Source organism: Zophobas morio, unplaced genomic scaffold (genome assembly GCF_036711695.1).
Source record: "Zophobas morio isolate AGI-343-1 ecotype UQ-CSIRO unplaced genomic scaffold, CSIRO_AGI_Zmor_V1 ptg000006l, whole genome shotgun sequence".
NCBI lineage: Eukaryota > Metazoa > Arthropoda > Insecta > Coleoptera > Tenebrionidae > Zophobas > Zophobas morio.
The window spans coordinates 17,206,751-17,228,374 of NW_026972111.1; the positions used below are offsets into that span (position 1 = coordinate 17,206,751).

The 21,624-nt window shown below is 32.4% G+C and overlaps 1 protein-coding gene across 5 annotated transcripts in view; it reads left to right on the top strand.

Moving 5' to 3' along the window:
- Positions 1 to 21,624, top strand: part of LOC135123736 (uncharacterized) — a 107,977-nt gene that overhangs the window by 2,761 nt on the left and 83,592 nt on the right. The window contains exon 1 of one of the 5 annotated variants that reach the window (XM_064048601.1): positions 21,272 to 21,358. The exons of 3 other annotated variants lie outside the window; for them this stretch is intronic. The gene's annotated coding sequence lies outside the window, so the exon portion shown is untranslated. Of the gene's footprint in view, positions 1 to 21,271; positions 21,359 to 21,624 lie in introns of those variants that run through there. One more of the 5 variants, XM_064048597.1, reaches the window with a different exon arrangement.

The window sequence follows — 21,624 nt, forward strand, 5'->3', positions numbered from 1 at the left end:
ATAAATCCTGTCAAATATGCAAAATATTACGAGTGTGCTATCTATCAATGCATTCATATTTTTTAAAATTGTTTATACATACTTAATTTCAATCAAAATTGTATAACATTTTACAATTTCACTTGACAACTGCAAAACAGAATATTGTAAGTTAAGTTTTATCTGTTTATCCCAACCTCCAAAAACTTGATGACTTTATCACAAAATTTTGTTGAATAAATACCAGTGGCGCCTCGACCGTGGGATCAATTGATGAATGACCCCTCTCCCTCCCAAAAAAAAAATAAATAAATAAAAACTGAATTATTTTCTTTATTTTTTTTTGTCGAAATTAGATGTGTCAGTTGTGTATTCGTATATATTGTACCGTGACATAGACAAAAACTCAACAATAAAATAATCGTTCTCATTCGCGGTTGGGTCAATTATAAATATTGACCTCACGCGGAGTATTAGAGCAAACTTCGCTTAGTAGAGTCCAATATAGCCCGATAAGAAGCAATGAGGTCAATGACCCTTTTTCACCAAAGATTGCGTTCGCTAGCACAACTACTCTACATGTGGAGCTGTGCAGGGTTGCAGGTGCAATATATTCTACAATTTTTACGACGGACGACGGAGTTCGAAGTCCCATGCTGCACATTTCAGTTCATTTTCATAAATTTCTTCACTTACGAACTCCAAATATTATCGATAATCAAGAAATAGTACGTCCCAAAGCTAAAAATAAGTTAAACTGATTAGAATATAACAACAGTGGTCGGCCTTTACCGAAAGGAATCCATGTATTTATAAATTAGGTCATTGGATATGTAGGTGTAGTGAGAAACATGCGATTTTTATTTTGTCTGCTTCCTTTTTTCGGATGATTGAATGGTGATTATTTTTACAGTTCTTTCTAAATACTTAATAACTTATCAGAAACTTTCTTGTGTTAGACAATTAAATACTTATTTAGTGTACATTACCTGGGACAACTACGGATACGGAAAGCGAACGGTGTTTTTCAATTTTGAAGAGAATAAAGACATTTACGGTATACTACAGGACAAGAAACACTCACAGCTTTAGCAAAGTTAAGTACCTATTGAAAAACTGTTATGAAAAACTTCGTGGATTTTAATGATATAGATAAAACATTTTTCAAACAAAAAAGGGCTTTTTATTTTTTTTTTTTTTATTAATAAAATATGTCCAGTTTAAAAGTCATCAAATTGGTGCTGCTTTTTTGTAATTATTGTGATGTATGATAACGCGGAAATATCAATTATACGCAAAAGTAAAACAGTATGTACGTATTTATAAACTTTTTTCGTTTTTCGCTGTTTTCTTCTTTTCTCTCAACTCGATGACTTTTTCAATTAAACACTCGCCATTGAAGTGTCGTGTATCACTATAACCGCAACTTAACGATCTCTCAAAATTCGTTAATAAAAATATACCTACTTTGCAATTTAGGAAACTATAGATATGGGTCGCAACGCCGACGCCATATGTGCTTTGCTTATTTAAATTAAGCGTCTTGCTTCGGGCTAAAAACAATGGGGTTTATAGGATTTCAATATTTCTGTCCGTTCTCAAGAAATGTATAAGACCACTGAGTTTTAATAGGGACTACCTGTATATAAATAGTAAAATTTGGTTACTTGGGAAAGTAGTCGTGGTGAAAAGAGAGACTCTTTTTTTCAGTTTAAACTTTCGAAAATCTGCTTTATTTTCTCTTCATCAGGAACGGAAAAGTGAGGTTAAATTTATATACTGCCACAGTCAAAGAACATAACAACTTACCGAGAAAAATATCAAGATTAAAATGAATAGTTTGTTATTATTCTGCCATTATTAAAATTTTTTATAGACGTCTATAAAAATGTTTAATAATGGCAGAATAAGAAACGTCTATTATTATTTAGCATCCTACAGATAGTGCCAAGTACTTTTCAGTTTTTGAAGAAAAATTGATAAACACATACTCTGTGTATAGAGGGAGATCAAAAAATGGCGCACAGACCCAACGATACATGATTAAATTCACAAGTCTAAGTTCGAGAAAAATCATTAAAAAATTCTTTACGTCAATTTGACGTTCACTTACAAAAACAAAATATAGATTTACATAGATAAAAAAATGTGAAAATTTAGTTACTGTCGTCAGATTCATCGCAAACAATTTTTAAGTTTTTTTTATGTTATAAAATGAAGAAATCTATGGATAAAGACGATGCTGCCAAAATTATTTTGAATAACGAAAGTACAATCTATTTCAGGTACCCAGCATAAAGTAGTGAATTTAAAATATGGTGAAATTTTGAAAAAAAAAAAAAAATTTGAAGGGCTACATATTCTACACTTGGACAAAAGTATTTTTTAAATTATTTTTTCTCTGCTCCATAAATGGTCCTGAGCAAGTGTCATAGAGTGAGCGCGCCATTTTTTAAACACCCTGTATTTACAATCATTTTATCATTACACTCATCATCTTTTAGCGTTACCTCAAGAAATAAATAACCTACATGTATTATAAAACAAAATCTGAAACAGCGGATGTAAATAATACAAGAGTCTTCTCATTTGGAATTTTTGTAGACTTGGGGGCCAATTCCAAGTTGGTGGCGCAAGTCACTGGTGCAGCGCAACTTTATAATGCTAATTTGGGTATCAAATGCTGGTTGCTAGGGGTGACGGAATCAACAAACGCAGTTTTGTCGAATTTTCCATTGAAATTTGCACCATGGAGTTGCGGCACCTCTAGTAGGCAGTGCAAGTTGGCGCAATTTATCTCGAAAAATTGCGCTTGTTTATTCCGTCGCCCCTAGCAACCAGCATTTGATACCCAAATTAGCATTATAAAGTTGCGCTGCACCAGTGACTTGCGCCACCAACTTGGAATTGGCCCCTTAGTTCACGTTTTTCTTTGTGAAGAACAAAATGCTGGTCTTTAGATTCTAAAATTGAATTTGGCACAAAGTTTGAGTAACAAAGTTGAAAGTACGTCTCATCGTCTTTGATCTTTAAACAGAAATATTATTAATTTCTCGTCATAATTATAACTACCACGTACCACAGTGAAAACGACACACGCTTTAAAATCCACAATAATACTTTGTCTCTCAATTCCCTTAATTTCATTCCTTTGAGACCAAAGTTTTCTTCTTCAAAGTAGTCTTATTATTCTGAACACGGCAACTATTCCATCACGTTAAACAATCACAAAACAATTTTGCTAATAAGCACATAGTTAGGTTGGGACCCCACAATTTCCATGTTGTTAACACGGTGGCATAACATCAATATTCCACAAAATGCCGACAGTAAGGGTGGTAACGAAGATGTTAATGCGTTTTTCATTGTCATACACCGGATCAGATAAGACTTTTCAACACTTTTTAACTCCCAAGGAAGAAATATTTTTGAATTGCAGCAATAATGACGGCATTGAAAGTCGCAAAACTTAGTTATCTCTGTAATTTCATTTACGGTATAATAAAAGTAAGTGTGCTGGAAACAATTCTGAGGGTTGCCTTCAGCTCGATTCAATATTGTAGTTATCCGTTTTTTGATGATGCCCGCAGGAGTTGAACATTTTCGTAGACATTTCATTGGATCATTCGGAGAAAGAAGGGGTACTTATTTCGGGATTTATAATAAAAAAATGAATTTTAAGAGGGGCTGTACGCAGATAGCAGTTAAGGAAAAACCGTTCACTGAAAAATTTTAAAAAGATTACAGTAGATGCATAAACGTATAAGTAAGAATTCTATTCAGTTTCACAGAGTTCTGTTTGTTCTCGGAGGAAACAGGGTGAGAAATTTTAACATTTAGTAGTAATATTAGTAGTAGTATTGCAGTAGTAGTAGTTTTTGTTAAGAATTCCATTAAAGCGATAATTTGTTTTAAATTTTATGCATGACTTCATAAGCGTAAGTATCTTAATGGTTCTGTCTTAAAATTTTTGTATGCGTAGGTATTGAAAAAATATCTAACACTTTTATTCACCGGGTGTAAGCTAGGGAATTGCAACAGGCTCCATATGACAAATGTTTTCTCCACGTTTTATGATTTGTGCAATACGTTTTACTGTCGTCTGTTTTCTTCCTGGTGGCGATTTTGTTAGGCAGATAATCTCCGAAGTTATTGGATGATTATTGTGAAATTTCACGTGTATTTTAGGAATATGATGTAGATTGTAAAGGGCTAACCAAAATTTGTCTAATCATCCTTTCCAACAACTTGATTTCACCTCATAGTCGTACTTAAATTTTATAAAACAATATGCTTCTATACTTGTGGTTTATTAATCCGTACTTATTTTTTACTTTCAATGTCTAGATTAAAAAAAATGTTGCACAACATTCTAAATTTCAGGAATTACAAAACTGACTTTTGAAATTTTGAAAACGCTTTAAGATTGTCATAAACATGGTACATCGTTAAACAAAATTGATCTGTTTATTCCTTCCAAAAATTTGATAACGTCTGCTCAAAATGTTGCTCGATAAGTTTTATCTAAAAAGCGTAAAACATCAGGCGTCTACACTTTATTCAATGAAAAACGCCTTTTCTTAAACTTTGCGAACATGGTACTTACTACTACACCTAGCATGTTCCTTTATCTGACGTTTAATAATACACCTCTATTTTTATTCAGTCTTCTAGCAAACAAAAAGATAAAATTCGCAAAATCAAAATTTGTTGTTTAGTTAAGAAACTACATAAACTTACATAAAAGAAATCTGTGTCCACACGCTGGATGAGAATATTAAACAAATGATTTAAAAATTGTTACCTTTTAACATGGTCATCGAAGGAGTTTTGAACTCAAATAACATCATTTTATAGCAGAACACCTCAACTGCTATCCGATTTCACATTACTCTGTATTAAATGATTTGCTAAACATTACTGCCTTAATATTTCAAGATTAGTTAATGTTATATCCTAAATTAAAAAATCAACTTTTCTGTTTAGAAGTAAAAAATCGGACAAAAACGTGGTTTTCTTACGTTCTTTTCTTTTAAAATAAAGAGAACACGATGAAATTGGACATCTTAGGAGCACACAACTACTGTAAATTTTTGAAAAATTTTTGATGCACGGTGCAAATTCTTACACTAGACGCAAACATTTAGTACGTTTATGGTTTCACACCAATTTAACTAACATTATAATTCAGTAGGCCGTCACAGCCTTAAACCTGCTAATATTGCTTCTATGAAATTTTTATGACAAAAGTAAAAAAAAAAATCGTATGACAATTCGTTTAGTTTATTTTGTATTACGAGTTGAAAAATTAAAATGGCTGTTTAGTTTGGTCAATTTAATGGCTACCAAATGAAAAAATTAAGGACAATGTCAGTCCTTTTTAATAGAAGCTCTTGATGGACCTAATGTAATGATGTTCGCATGATGTTTAAGGAAGGACTTAATAAAAAGACATGTTCACAATTACCAATTAATTATAACTGTTTGTCGTAACGAAAAACAGTAAAGTATGCCGCTCAAATGACTATTATGTGTGTGAATACTGAGGATATTAAAAAAAATGTCGTGATGAAGTCCGAAATTCGAAAGTAAAGATTTTAGATCACAACCAAAGATAACAGTGAGTCTAGCATTAAAATAATGACAATAAGAAACAAGAACAATACATATTAATTTGAAGGATACAAAAATAAATGTTTGCCAGTCAGGTAGTCAATCCGAGTATGTATCTGTATCCCGTCGTTCTTTTCGTTGTACGTCCGCATCTTTGTATTGACATATCTAAGAATCGACGTTCCTGAATAAAGCAACACAGGAAATGGATGTCGTTTGCGAGGATGAAAGCTATGTTTCAGATTTTATTACAAGTAAAATAAAACATGCTAACAAAATTGGGAAAATAAACTATATTCTTGAAAATCACAAGTTGATGTTTTAACTACCTAAAGCAAATCGTATACCAAAAAGCGAAAAATCAAATTAGATCCACTATCTTGTTATAAAAGTAAATCACTGAATTTAACACCTGACTAAGTAAAACAACCTGATCTGAAATCACCTAATTAACGTTATTTTACTTGATTTGACAAATTTTGAAAAAAAATTTGCCAAATTAAGTAAAAACGTTAATCAGGTAATTAAAAGTGCTGTGCAAATGGGCATAAATCACAAATCAAGGAACATGTTACAACATAAATTTCTACTAAGATTTATTTAGCAAAATTTTGATGTGACCTCATCAAATTGTTGGTGGAAATAAATATACAGAAAAAATGTTAGTCATAATTTTACATTATGCCACATCATAATTATAAAATGCACCTAAAATTTCACAGTAATTACTCCTATATTATTCGAAATATAATAAAATCTTTAACAGACAGAGGACAGATAAATAAAAACGACAAGCCAACATTTTCGGTTTCCGATTATCCCCATTACAGTACTTTTCCACATACAGTTCGAAAAGCAAAAACTAATAAGATAGTCATTGTTTTAATATTTTGCTGAAGTTCGTCTAATACGAATAAGGTGTTTCGTGTGAACGATGAACTAAAAAATTAAATGATAATGTAATATTACAAGCGATTTTGGTATTCAAACATGAGACCATTTATTTGTCCCTTTTTATTACTTTAGCATCAATCTGTCACTATTTAAGTATGAGTTTTTTAAACACTTAAGGCTTCCAAACTTTCTTAAAAATCTTAATTTAAATTAAGACTGATTTAGAGTTCCTAGTTTAGAACAATAAATCTTAGTTAGCTAGGTTAACAAAGGTAACACATTTTTTTTACAAAGAATATTTTTGCAATATGTTTACGTAGTGATGCTAATTATAAGATAAACGAAAGTAGGTCTAATGACATTACATTTCTTTAAATAACTTTTCCTTTATTGTTATACAAAACTTAGTAAGAATTTGTGTATTACGCTCGTAAACAATCAAAAATATACTTATTAATCACCCATCTCTGCTTTTGAGGTGAAACATGAAATATCGCCCCGTTTTAGTCAACGATAAATTAAAATTTTGGTAAGTGGAGGTTTTTTTGTTTGGTTTTGGTTTGTAATAAATATTTTGGAAATTGATATTTCAAATGAATTCTACTATTCAAATTTGAAGTCTATTATTTGTAAATGTGAACAATAAAAGTAATGTTTTTCGCGATAATCATTGCAAATATAGATATTTTATGCTTTCAAAATAATAATCAACGCTTTTGTAGAAATCATTAAATATATATGAAGTTTAGCATCTGAAATGATTGAGTCCAAGTAATTTTAAAATTGATGTTGCTACGAGTATAATGAACTCAAACTAAAGTAGCACATGAAAAATTCAATTATCAAAAAAAAAGTACAACCTTTTATTATTCAATTAACGATTTGGTGGGGTGGAAATGTTCTGTCAGTATTTTTTCTTTGTTACAAATATTCATCTTCAAATGCCAAACCTGTTAGTGCATAAAACTGTACATTTTTTTTAGTCTCTTTGGGAATAAGGTTGCTTTTTCCGGCTGGTATCAGTTGCCAGAATGGGTATTCCTTATTCAGTAGGTATACAAGATTTCATCCACCGATTTTCATGAGTACTATAAAGTAAATTGGGTTAGCTGTTAGAATAATATTTAGCTATTGTCAATATGGTGGAAGGTTGGTGCTCTACAAAGCTTTCATGTGCAGTTCAATGCTTTATTGTGGACTCATAAGAGAAAACATCTAATGGAAACATTGCTGTTCTTAATGTAGACTTAATACTGTTTTGGAAACTAAAACCCAAACTAGAACCTAATAAATTTTTTTTTCCAGTAATTTTTATTAATTAGTTATTAGAATTATTAATTGCCAAAGCATGAGCTAAAAAAAACATACACAATTTTTAAAACTTGGTAGAAACTCCAACTTTGTAAGTTAACTAAAAATAAAAATTGAACAAAATGAAAGCAAATCTAATAAAATTGAATACTTAATTACTTCTAATGATCAACAGGTCGTTTTTGCAAAAATGATTTAAATGCGGCGTTCGGCCAGAGGTGGATTTATTGGGACGCTTGAATCACCCCAAAGTTAAGCCAGCCCCGCCCCCCCCCCCCCCTGTGGCCTAAACATAAAGGAAAATCAAATTTATTTGTTTTTAATTTGCTTATTTTTTTCTGTTTCGTTCAGTAATTTCAAAAGTGTGTGGTACCTTATACCCATTTATCAGCGAATCTTATAGTTTATTAAAAATTAAAAAATCCACTTGTCTAATTAATTTTGTGTGGAACTATCCTTATTGGAATCAACAGTGCTTACGGTATTCAGATAATTATCTTAGTTTTATTCAAAATTAACACTACTTATTCATTAAGTATTAGATTAAATAATATAACTGAGCGCGTGAGCGCAAATAATATCTAAGTGGAAGCTAAAAAAGGAAACTTAAGGTTCAACATGACCAGGAGTTGATAAAATGTAGAAAGTCCAAAGTTTTTTTTATACCTCAGCCTTATACTTTCTTCTTTTTACTTCCCGAGCGTAAGCAAAGGAAGTATTGTAATCTAGTCCGTCGGCCGACTCTCTACTTTTACGTTTTCTCGATCTTTCATGACCCCTAGAAGACGAAGAAATAGGTTTCCCATTTCCGTCTGTCTGTCCGTCTGTCTGCCGTCCCGGATTTTTATTTGACAGATAATCTTCGAAAGTACTGGACCGATTGTTGTGAAATTTTGTACTTATATTAGGAATATCATGTAAATGGTAAAACGCTAACCAAAATTTGTCTAAACATCCCCACCACTAATACGATGACGTCACTTCAGAATTGTACGTAGTAAATGGGTTTTAAACTGTAAAAAATAACATAGTCCTATACATGTAGTTTATGCTCCGAATTGAGTTTTTACCCGAAAAGTCCAGATTTTTGAAAAAAAAATCAAAATTATGAAAAAACATTTTGCAATTTAATTTTGAATCTGCAAAACCGAATACTTTGAAATCTTGCAGATGGTTTACAGTTATGATCACATGATAAATTCTTAATCAAAATATATTTACTTATTCCCTCCAAAAAATTGATGACGTCAGCTCAAAAGTTTGCCGAATAAATCCTATCTAAAATGTACAAAATATGATGAGTTTGTACTTGTGATTCATCATTCCAATCATATTTTTTGGATTTGCAGATACAGGGTGACTCAAAAAAATTAATGAATGTGTGAATTTATTTTATTAATTTAATCAAGAACTACAAAACTGAATGCTTTGAAATCTTGGAGATATTTTGAAGTCATCATAGGCATGGTAAATTTTTAGTCACAATGTATTTGCTCGTCCCCCCCCTAAAAAATTGGTGACGTCATCTTAAATGTGCAAAATATGATGAGTCTGTAGTTGTGATTTATCATTCTATTCATATTTTTTGGATTTGCATATACAGGGTGACTCAAAAAAATTAATTAATGCGTGAAATTATTTTATTGATTTAATCCGGAACTACTAAACCAAATGCTTTGAAATCTTGGAGATATTTTAAATTTATAAGCATGGTAAAATTTTGATCAAAATGTATTTGCTCATCCCCCCTAAAAATTTGATGATGCCCCAGCAATAAGTACTATACAGAGTGTGCCTGTTATCTGTTCACGCCTGACAATTTTTGCATAGGCTACATATTATACACTCCAGAGAAGACTTCGTCCAATTTATTTATTTTTTTTTTTAATAAGCAATCATAGCAATCACAAAAAAAATTACAAAGATGTCATTGCCAAATAATGGCAAAATTGAAAAAATTAATACGCAATTTATTTTAAAATGCCCCACTACAAAAATCTAATGCTAAAAAAAACATAATAGGCATGCAGTCGTCATGTTTCCGACAGCGAGGGAAGTACTGTCTAACCTCTTTAGACCAATTTTTTTTCTACATATATTGAAGAATTGACAATATGTAAATTAAATTTTCTAACCAACTCCTATTCATAATAGGAAAAAAGGGCCCCAAATTAGGTCCCTAAGAATCTACATCCACCCCTAGACATTCGGTTGGTATTTGCGCCCTCACGGCGTAGGGTTATTTATGCCGCTAGTTTTTACTTCATAGAGGATATCCCAAAACAATCATCGCAAAATCTAATTTTATAATTTTTCATAGAGGCGGGATTTGTAAGACTTATACTTAAGCCACGAAGAAATAAACTTCGTTCAATTTTTTTATGAATCATGAGTGCATTGATAAACCACAAGTATAGAGTGATAACTGATAATATTTTGTATAATTCAGACAAGATTTATTGTACAAAATTTTGAGATGACGTCATGATTTTTTTGAGAGGGGATGAATGAATACATTTTGATTAACGATTCACCATAATTACCATGACTTTAAATCGGTTGCAAGATTTCAGAGCAATCGGTTTTGTAATTGGAAAGTTACAGTTGACAACAACAGGTCCAGTAGATTTGGAGATTATCTGTCTAATAAAAATGGATACAGACAATAGATAAAAGACAACAGACAGACGGAAACGGTAAACCTACTTTTCCGTACTATAGGTGTCATGAAACGTAGAGAAGACTCAAAATAGCGATTCGTCGGATAGATTGTTTTACAACACTTTCTTAGCTTACGCCCAGGAAGTAAAAAGGAAAATGCTATTATTTCTATTACCTTTATTACTGGATGTAGCAGAAGTAATAAAATATTGTTACGAAATAAACCCATCGTCCGCCTCAGTACGACGTCTGTAGGTTTTCTAGTACATTACCGCAATCTTTAGTCCATCACGGCGTTGTCGGAATAAAGAAAAGCCTAAAAGCCTTCTCCGGAACTCACGATGCTCTAGAACGACCTCGAAGCAGCTATCGCGAACTCTCCAGAAGGAACGCGTGGCTGTTTAAATAGGGACCACCGTCGGAAGCGGGCAGTCTAGTGAAATCTAGTCCAGTCGATTAATGAGTACAAGTCAAGTCAGAAAGATTTCCTGTACATTAACGCTGCTTAGTTAGTTATGTAGTTGTGTACCTATTACTGAGAAATAAATTGTTGAGTTTTACCCACACCGTAACCGTAACCGTTAACATTTTCACGAATAATGATAACAATAATTGTAGGATTCAGTTACACTTCGGCTTGAAAACACAAAACCAAAAGAATCCATGAAAAAAGAAGGGGATAATATTGTCTACGCTTTGTTTTGACAGTTGGTTTCCAACAGACACAGATTAACTTTTATCACATCGTCCGAATGCAGTTGAATGGCACAATGTAATTAGCTCCCAGGCCACTTTTGGTGACGAATTTAATTAAGAATTATGTTCAAATGTTATTCGTTAATTGCCCTCATATACATGGAAAGGTTTATTTCATGGTAATAAGTCTCTGGTGTATTCTTTGTAGGCTGCTATATCCATTTTAACTAAAATGGCATTGAAACAAAAAAAACACTATTCCGTTCCTCGTGTTACGAAATTAGGATATTTACGCGTTTAACAGAATTTATATTCAAAACAACCAATTTTTATTACGCAAAATCAGCACTTAATGCTTGTGATGAAACGACTATGAGTATTCGCTGAATTCTTACCAAAAAATATTGAACATTTGACATTAATATAAAAATCAATATGACTAATGAAATTGGGTCCGTAATTTCCTGCGTCATATATTGGATCCTGATCACATCTGTGTAAACATAAAAACACAGTTGTATTTCGTCTTTATGTTTATATTCTGTCTCCCAAAATGTAGCAACGCTGTCGGATATAAACACATAACTAGTTGTGAACCTGTGCGTAATTCCATTATGTAAAATTTATGTATACTCGGCCTTCTCTGTTTATTCGCTTATTATTTACAGCTATGGAATATTTTATACCATCGATGTGGCTCGCTTTGCCCGTTTTACAGCCGCCTGGAGTCACTGTCTTTTTTAAATCATGTTACATCATTCAGTAAACGACATCCACTTGCTAGTTTACAAGTAAAAATGCTTTGGATACAAATGCAACAACAAATTAATAAAGTTCTGTACTGGCTGACCACTTTATATAATATCTGCTTTTTTTACAAGTGCACCTTTTAGTATTTTAATTTGCCAAAAGAATAGCTAAGGGCTGTATTGTAACGAGATCGATTTAATGCATACCTAATTTCTAATCGATATCGTGTGTCATTGTTATCAGATTTTACCATTTACCTCGAAGAGTACATAATAGACTTCCTCAAACTTTTGACAAAAATTTGTCACTAATTTTGGGAGAATGTTGATGATTTTGGAAAATAATTCAGTAAATTACCCAATTCTAAATAACAACAAGGAGACAACAACGTTTGTAACTCCAAGATTTTCTGAAAGTATGAAAATTCGACTCCAAGACGCGAAAGAAATTACTTGGGACCATAATAACCAGTAAAATTGTAATGTCGCCTTATGGAAAAAACGACAGAATTCTTGTCAAACGGTTCGATTTGACTTTTCCGGAAATGGTCTATTTACTCCAAATTACACAAATGCTGTAATGTTACTTAACTTATTACTCTAACGTTATAAGGCACGGTATCATTGTTATGCAGTCGACTACCTCAACAAAGAAAATCATAATAGAGGTATTGTTACGAAATAAACCCATACACCGCCCCGGTACGACGCCTATGGGTTTTCTAGTATGTGCAGCAATGACTCATTAACGGTGATGGTGGCCAGGCGGTGTTCACATAAAGAAAAGCCTGAAGCAGTGTGATACGTAGGCGGCACTGAGAATTTCTGTAACCCAACATTTAAAAAATTCATGAAACTTTAAATAGGCCATGAAACAAAGCTTGTTATTTTATGTTCTGACACTATCACTATTTTTCAATAAAAGAATGCAGGCTAAAAATGCATTTGATTTTTAACAGGCTTATATAATATTAACTTCACTTGTAACAAACAAACTATGTAAACAAATCTAGGAACTCGATTTTGACCTACTTCTAATTTATCGTATCGATTTGAAACTTTGCAAAGGTATGTAATTTGGACGACTATTCCATTCGTTTTCAATTGCTTAAAAAGAGCCAATGAAAATAGTACTTTATGTAGGCGTTACTATGGTTATAGTGCATTGTAGCGAATATACTTCCCAGGAAGATATTTTAAGTGACGATAGGGGCAATTCTGAATCAAACCTGTTAAATTTAAAAGGTGTTAAATTGCAAATTTCCATAGCAACGAGTTAAATTCGTAAACCCGATTGGCTGTTTATTTTTTTACTCATTAGCGGGAGTTTTTTGACTATTTACATGACAGTTATCCGGGAAGAAAGCAACCAATAACAACATGCGGGAGTTTTGTTGATTTTACACTCCCTAGGGAGTGTTAGATGTTATAAACAACTCCACGGCAACGATTTGGCGCTACTTAAGTGATATAGCATTAATAGAAAAAAATTAATAATTTTTAATTATTAAAGCTAATGAGTAAAACCACGTACACTCCACGGGACGAACAATCAAAACACCCTCAAGCGTAATTAGCCCCCTCCTGCGTCGAGGGCCAAACTACGCTTTCGGGTGTTATGATATTGATATTATTATAACAACCTTTAAATTTTAACAGGTTTGATTCAGAATTGGCTCTTATTTCCGTCAGAAAATTTCAGCCAATGGTCCACAATAAAATCACCTATCAATTATTTGCAGTAGGTAGTGGAATGACTGCAATTAATAAGATCTTACACGACCACCTCGATGTTAGAAAAATTTGTTGTCGCTGGGTACCCTATTATATACTATGATTATATAACATAACATAACAACAAAAGTTACATAGCGTGGAATGATGCCAGAAAACTTTGGAAAAATACAACGAAGGACGAAGGTGAATCAAAAGCTGTTTACAACATCGTCACTGGTGACGAAACGTGTATACCTATAGGCATTTGAATCAGAATCAAAAATTGCAATTCATCCAGTGGGTGTTTCCAAAGGATCCACATCGTGTGAACGTTAAACAGCCAAAGGCGTAGAAAAGAAAAATTATTCCTTCTATCTTTTCGAAATCAGGACCAATTGAAACAGTTGTCCTTGAGAATCGAAAATCAGTTAAAGCTGAATGGCATGCCACTGTATGTCTGCTATGGTATTCGAAAATATAAATCAAAATGCTCTCTTACAGTCCCGACCTTTGACCCTGCGATTTCTTCTTATTTCCAAAAGTAAAAGTTAAAAATGTGTAAAATACGTTTTGAAAATGCCAAAGAAGCTGTCGAAACTGACAAAAGCCTGAATCGGAGATAGCACAAACTGAATGGAGTTTTAAAAATCGATTTTATAGAATGTATAAATTCGTTGAGTTACAACAAAACTAAAAATGTTTGTTAAACAAACCACAGATTATAAATGACAAACGACACAGACGATGGAAGGAAACGGAAGCCTCCTAATGATTAGGTAATAACAATTGTTTTAAGGAGGATATTATGTGAATCAAACTTTTATTTTATAAATAGTGATACAAATACCTTTTGAACTAAATTTCTGTTCAGAATTATTTCACCATCAATAAGCTTTTCTGCTATATTTTCATTGTTAAAAAAATAGAGAAATTGAACAAACAATTTGGAAGCTGATGATTTTTTTTTATTCCTAATAATTTATCTGTTTATTTGTTTCGGAGTTTTCCATTATTGTCTAAAGTTTAATGTATGTTATTTATTTTTAAATACATGTTGTCAAACGAATAGTACATTGCTATAATTATCTTTAATCGTTTTGCACCAAGAATTGCTGTTGAATACAAATTACAGCACTTCAGGGTGTTGACGGATTTTGGTAATGATGCGACAGTTTTGAACAGGAGTTTATATTGGACTAGCTGACCCCGTGAACTTCGTTTCACCTACAATTTAATTTTGAATCTGCAAAACCGAATGCTTTGAAATCTTATATATTTACTTATCCCCTCCAAAAAATTGATGACGTCAGTCCAAAATTTTACCAAATGAATCCTATCTAAAATGTCCAAAATAGGATGAGACTATACTTGTGATTTATTATTCCATTCATATTTTCTAGTTTTGCTTATAGAGGGTGTCTTAAAAAAAATAATCACTGAGTCAATTTATTTTATTGATTGAATCAAAAATTGCAAAACTGAATTTTGAAATATTGCAGACGTTTTGAAGTTACTGTTTGACATGGTAGGTTTTTAATCAAAATATATCTGTTTATCAAGCCCAAAGACTTGATGACGTCATCTCAAGATTTTGCCGAATAAATCCTATCTAAAATGTGCAAAATATCATCAGTATATTTTCGTAATTTATCATTGCATTCATATTTTTTAGATTTGCTTTTACAGTGACTCAAAAAAATGTATGGATCAGTCAATTTATTTTAGAGAATAACTCAAGAGTTGCAGAAATGAATACTTTGACATCTTGCAAACGTTTTAAAGTTATTGTAAGCATGGTAAATTGTTAAGAATATCTATTTATTCCCCCCAAAAAATTGATGGAACGGCTCACTCGATTTTCGCAGATAATTTTGGGAATACAATACAGTTATTTCTAGTATTACACTGCACCAATCCAAGGTGGTATATGTGTTGATCGTAAATGTTGATTAGGTCATCACGAAATTGTGTGAAGAAAAGACTCAACTCGAAAATGCTGAATATGTTTCATTATACTTTTGGTGCGAAGGAAGTTCTGTCGAAACAACGTTCGATCAATTTTTTGACAATGATTGATATAAATAAAACTCAGTAGATGATCATACTCGACATACGGAGTATCTACTCGAATATCAAATCAAAATATTTCTAGTTTTTCTAGATGATGCTAATACTTCAGTAGGTAACAGTTGATGCTCAAGTAGCATCTCGATACAACAAAAAAGGAAAACAGTGACAGTGTTCAACCATCAAGGCAAAAATCGAGTCACCAAAATATAAGTTAATATGGGGTAGACACCTTGAGATGGGAATCTCTATGGCTAGTGTTAAAAAAAAACGCACTGCACAATTTATGCATAAATAAAAGTTAATTGCCTGAAAAGTTTTTGATATTCCCGCTCCTAATGTGTTTTTCAAACTGAATGCACCTTTTGGCGACGTTCCACGTTCATGAAAGTCGCCATGTTTAGTCAAAATTCACTCTTACAACGATTCTACTCGTTTTCTAAGCTGCTTTACAGACAGCTCAGTCATTTGCCACGCCGATGCTCATTTTTAGATTAAATGCTCACAAAACGCGTAGATGTTCAATCTGTGTCCGGGGAGATACGTTTCCAAGAAGGTACTCAGTACATAGAGTAGATGCTCAGGTATATAAGAGTAATAATGAAGTAGGTACTTCGTACTTCGAATATGAGTATCTACTCAGTTTTATTCGTACCACCCAATGTCTCGCTTCAATGTTTGAATATGTTGATTATGAGCACAACGTTAATCAACTTCCATACCCATGAAATAAATCATTGCGGTTTACACCTGAGGTAGTTCGTCGCACATTTGATTGACTTCGTGACCTATGTCAGCTTGTCGTCTTCTTGGCATTGTAATGAACTTCATAAAACGACACAGAATTATTTTCACAGTCAATCAAATCTGTAAATTTTGTCTTGAGAATTTTAAAATATTAAAAACTTCAAATTAAATTCTCGAATAACGGTAAAGTTTGAGGTTTTGTCGAAACCAACAAAGTGAATATAGGTAAATAGAATGGTATATCAAAATTAATAAGAAACTTTCGCAATGTGTAACTAAATTCGCTTTAACCAAGACTTTGAAATAAACGACGTTTTTTTTTACGAAAAAACAAAGAACGATTTGAAATGCCATATACTTTTTACAATCGCACGGAAGAAATAGTTTTGTACGACACGTCAGTTAGACGACAGGTCCGTCAGGAACGGCAACTATTGAAATTAATTCGAAGTGGCGATTCCCATACAAAATTTTTCGAATTTTTTGATGTTTTAGCTGTTCTTTTAAGTTCTCTCTATTTTTTTTTTATTTATAAACCATCCCCGTAATATAAAAAAATTCTTCAAATCGGTCAAGCCGTTTTTGAGTTTTAGCTAGACTAACAGGAACAGCAATTGATTTTTATTATATAGAAGATTAAAAAATGGGGGTTGGTGGTAGAAAGGTGAAAATTTAGGGTTATGTGTATTTTTTGATGCCACATCTTAAAAAAATAAAAATAAAAAAATTTGTCCAAAAAATAAACAAAAATTTTTTAGGGTTGGCCACCCTTATCACTTATGAGTATAAAAAATAGTTTACAACCTATTCTCAGACCTACCGACTATACATAAAAAATTTCATACAAATCGGTCAACCCATTTCGGAGGAGTTTGGTTACAAACACTGTGACGCGAGAATTTTATACATAAATGCATTATTATTTTAGAACAAATTTCATTACCATAAAAAAGGTTATACTGAGTCTTAAAAGATAGACATCTGCTGTCGCGGACTTTTCTTTAGAACTTTTAGAGGGGAACAATTTCGTCATACATGATTTTTACATAACTTTAACCGTTTAAGCAGCGTAAGCAACGGAAGCTGTCAAACGAGGAATAATTTTCCCGTTTTTCCGAATTTTTCATTGCTACTTCGCTGCTAATGATCGTAGCGTGATGTTATATAGCCTATATGTAGATACGATAAATGGACTATCCAACACAAAAAGATTTTTTGAATTCGAACAAGTAGTTTCTGAGATTAGCGCGTTCAATTAAACAAACACTTCAGCTTTATAATATACGTATAGAAGTATAGATTAAAGATTTTACAATATGATTGTAACAATGGAACATGATCCACTTCAGAAATACATTTTCGATTGGTTTTAAGTTCCGATGTCCATATTGCTAATAGATAGTTGAACTTAAATTTTGCTATTGTAACAGAAATAGTTCTAGTACCACCTTCTAATTAAACACCACGAGTTATAAAATAACTATTTTATAGGAGTACCAAATATTCGAAATGACCCCCCCTGTACCAAGCAGTAAGTAAATCTGTGATGGAATCCTTGCACGGTATTTCATATGAAATTTGGATCCAACTCTTGGCAAGCTCCGACTGTTCTTATAGCTCCTCAATTGTTTGAATTTCTATATGATTATAAATTGTGTCATGTGTAGATGTCCTCAGAGTAAAAAATCATTTAGCGAAAGATCTGGTGATTGTGCAGGCCAAGCTACAGAACCAAATCTGCCTATCCAACGTTCACCAAATGCATTATTTAAATAATCCATAACTGTTCTACATGAATGTGCTGGCGTACCATGCATTTGGAACCAAATGTTATCAATATTTAATAGTTCAATTTTAGGAATAATTTGGTTTTTTAAAAGTCTAAGAAATGTATCTGTATGTAAATTTCCATCAATAAAAAATGGTCCAATGAGCCTATTATTTGCTAGATCAACACACATTTACTCTTTCTTTTTCTTGATGACGAGTTAAATTTTACCCATGAGGATTTGTGAGACCATTATCTGTAAAGAATATTCTCCTAAATAGCATTGAAAAATGAAATTGTAGACATTCTGATCGATAATTTTAAGAATTAACATCGCCATTTCTCCTAATAATACCTCGTCTGTAAAAATAATGTTTTCTAAAAGTTATTGTGTAGTGTTCAGTGAGTTAAATGTTAATTCACAAAAATCTGTCGTCCTAATTGTTTCCTGTACAATTTAAGAAAAATTAAACTCATTAACATAGAATCCAAATAACAGTATCATTAATAATAATAATAATATTAATTTAGTACGCTGCCTACCCAAGTTAAATGACCACGAGTCGCCACTGCACATATAAGGTAAGCGCCAAATATTCTCGGCCTGATATATTTGCGATTGCTCATCGGGAAATTTGTACAACTCATAGAAGACTAGAGGGTCCCCGCAGTATGTGTGTAAAATTTCAAGCCCTACTGCCCATTAGTTTTGACACATTTGAGGAGTAATCTTTGAAAAATTATGGACTCATCATGCCTGTTTAAAATTGAAAATCGAACGGCAATAAAATTCTTAGCAAAAGATGGAATTGCTCTAAAAGGTATTAAGGGCAGGATGGTTTTTGTGTTTGCTGAAGCTTGCCCTTCACATTTTACTAAAAAAAATGATTACAGTTATTTCGCATGGGGTAAGAAACCCTTGAAGACGAATCAATCTTCCAAAAAAATCATGGCCACAATTTTTTGGGACTGTAAAGGCATGTTGTTGATTAATTTTAAAGGATGAAATACCACTGTCAACGCTACATATTATGGTTACTTATTGCATAAATTAGGAGAACGTATTTGGGAAAAAAGGCCGAGAAAATTAGCAAGAGGCGTTCGATTGCTTCATGAAAATGCGCCCGTTCATACCGCATGTCTTTCTCAAGCTGCTATAGGGGCCTGTGACTTCGAGTAACTTGAGCACCCACCCTACAGTACTGACTTAGCTTCGAACGATTATTAACTGTTCTCTAAGTTAAAAAACGACTTGCAGGGAAAACGTTTGGGACGGATAAAGAAGTGCAAACGGCAGTACTACATCATTTTAGTGATAAAGATTCAAATAATTTTTTTAAACGGATAGAGCAGTTAGTTGAACGTAGTTTTGAATGTATTGAAGTTAACAGAGACTATGTTGAAATATAAACATTTAATTTTTTTCCATCAGGTCTCTTTCTTTGTTAGGCCGAGAATATTTGGCGCTTACCTCGTATACAACGTGTTACAGAAAAAAGTACATTAAATTTTACCACGAACAGAACTCGTCAACACAAAACATTTTTCTATTTGGCATTTTTTCAAAAACGAATTTTTTTGTTACAGTTTTACCCCCCCATTATTTAAAGATCCGGCCATGCATTTCTTCAATTGTTGACCGTGAATTTTACTTTCGATTCATCAGATGGAAAGTGTTTGTTTTTACCCAATTTTTTGGCGAGTTGGCTAGCGATAACGTTTTATCAGCTTCAAAACAGTTTTCGACTTTTTTTCGACTTTTCGACTTTCCTTTGCGGTGTTTTCACTTTTCGTTGTGTGAAGTTATGCCCCGCTATTCGAACAGTGAATACACGGAAATGGTGCTAGTGCATGGAGAAGCCCAGGGAAATGCAGTGCAAGCATAAAGAATTTTGATATTCTTGAAATTCTGCGGGAACGAGTGATACGTGCTGCTGAAACAATTCGAAACAATGAAATTATGTTACAAAGAGTCAAAGACTCATTTCGTCGCCGTCTTTAGTGTTGTCTAGACAATAATGCTGGCCACTTTGAACATTTATTAAGAAGTTTTTGGCGATTTCAAGGTAGGTCTTCATTACATTAAATGTTTACATTTTTCGTTCCGTGTTTTGTTCATTTCTTATCCCTCTCCGCAAGAAACTGCTTTGTTAACCATTGGCGGGTAGGCGAATTTGTATTAAATCTTTGACTAATTTTAACTCAATTTTGAAAGGGTTTACAACAAAATGTTATTTACAAATTTAATTGCTTTAGATTAGTTCTATTACCAGTTAAAATTAATGTACTTTTTTCTGTAACAGGCTGTATATAGAGGTTTAATGGTGCATTAAGGTTTGATTATTATTTAATATTCGATTTTTTTTAAATTTGATCATATGTTTAATTTAAGACTGTTCTTATAAACCAGACCTAAATGTGTCTGAGTCTTGAAAGTTTCGTTATTATATAAAAATGTGGTCTTGTTAAAAAACTACTTACTTTGCCGAAAATCTGTGTACGTACATTGATAAGAATCAATGATAAGAATAATCAATACGAGTGCTACCATTTAAAATAAACTTTTTAGATTAGACCACTTCTATTTGTCCTGTTTAGTTGCCTAGGCGTTTCGACACCTGTCACACCACGTCACTTCCTATTGTCAAAACTGACATGATTGACAGTGGAATTTAATATACGTCAAAATGTGTTACCTACCTAATGATCAGTATTAAAATGCCTTTTAGATTTGGTTAATTCTATTGCCAACTCAAACAGTAGGTACTTGTTGATCATGTCGTAGTATATATCTGTATCTCATGTTCATTTGGGCAGTGCAGACATTATCCATTCATGGATTTTTTTCTTCTTTTACGAAAATCCCGAACCTGGATGTTCAAAATTGAATGATATATTTTGCAGTGAACTGCATTTATTATCCCACCAAAAGTTTATTTTTATTTAATTACTTTTCACATGGCATTATTAATTACATACTGCTTTATACAATAAAACTCATTCAAAATCAATCATTTTATCTAAAAATTGATTAAATGATATACATTGATAATATTGATAGTACTGATAACGTGATAACCAAATACAGATTTCGTTAATATGGTTCCTTGTCACATTTACAGTCTTTTAATCCGTACACTTTGTGCAAAGTAATTAGGTATGTATAACTATTTCATATCATTGGCACGGAATCTTATCGGAATAATGCGTTCATCTAAAATTGTGTACAAATATGTAAACTAACATAACATAAAAAATAACCTTCAAAGTGTTTTCGCGGCAAAGAAACATGATCAGTTATTAATAAGACAGACAAACTTGTAGAAGCGCGCAATTATTACTTTTTATTACTATAATGCACAACAATATTTTTAATGAATTAAACACCAATTAAAAAATTGATCGAAGTTCATTTCAACAGAA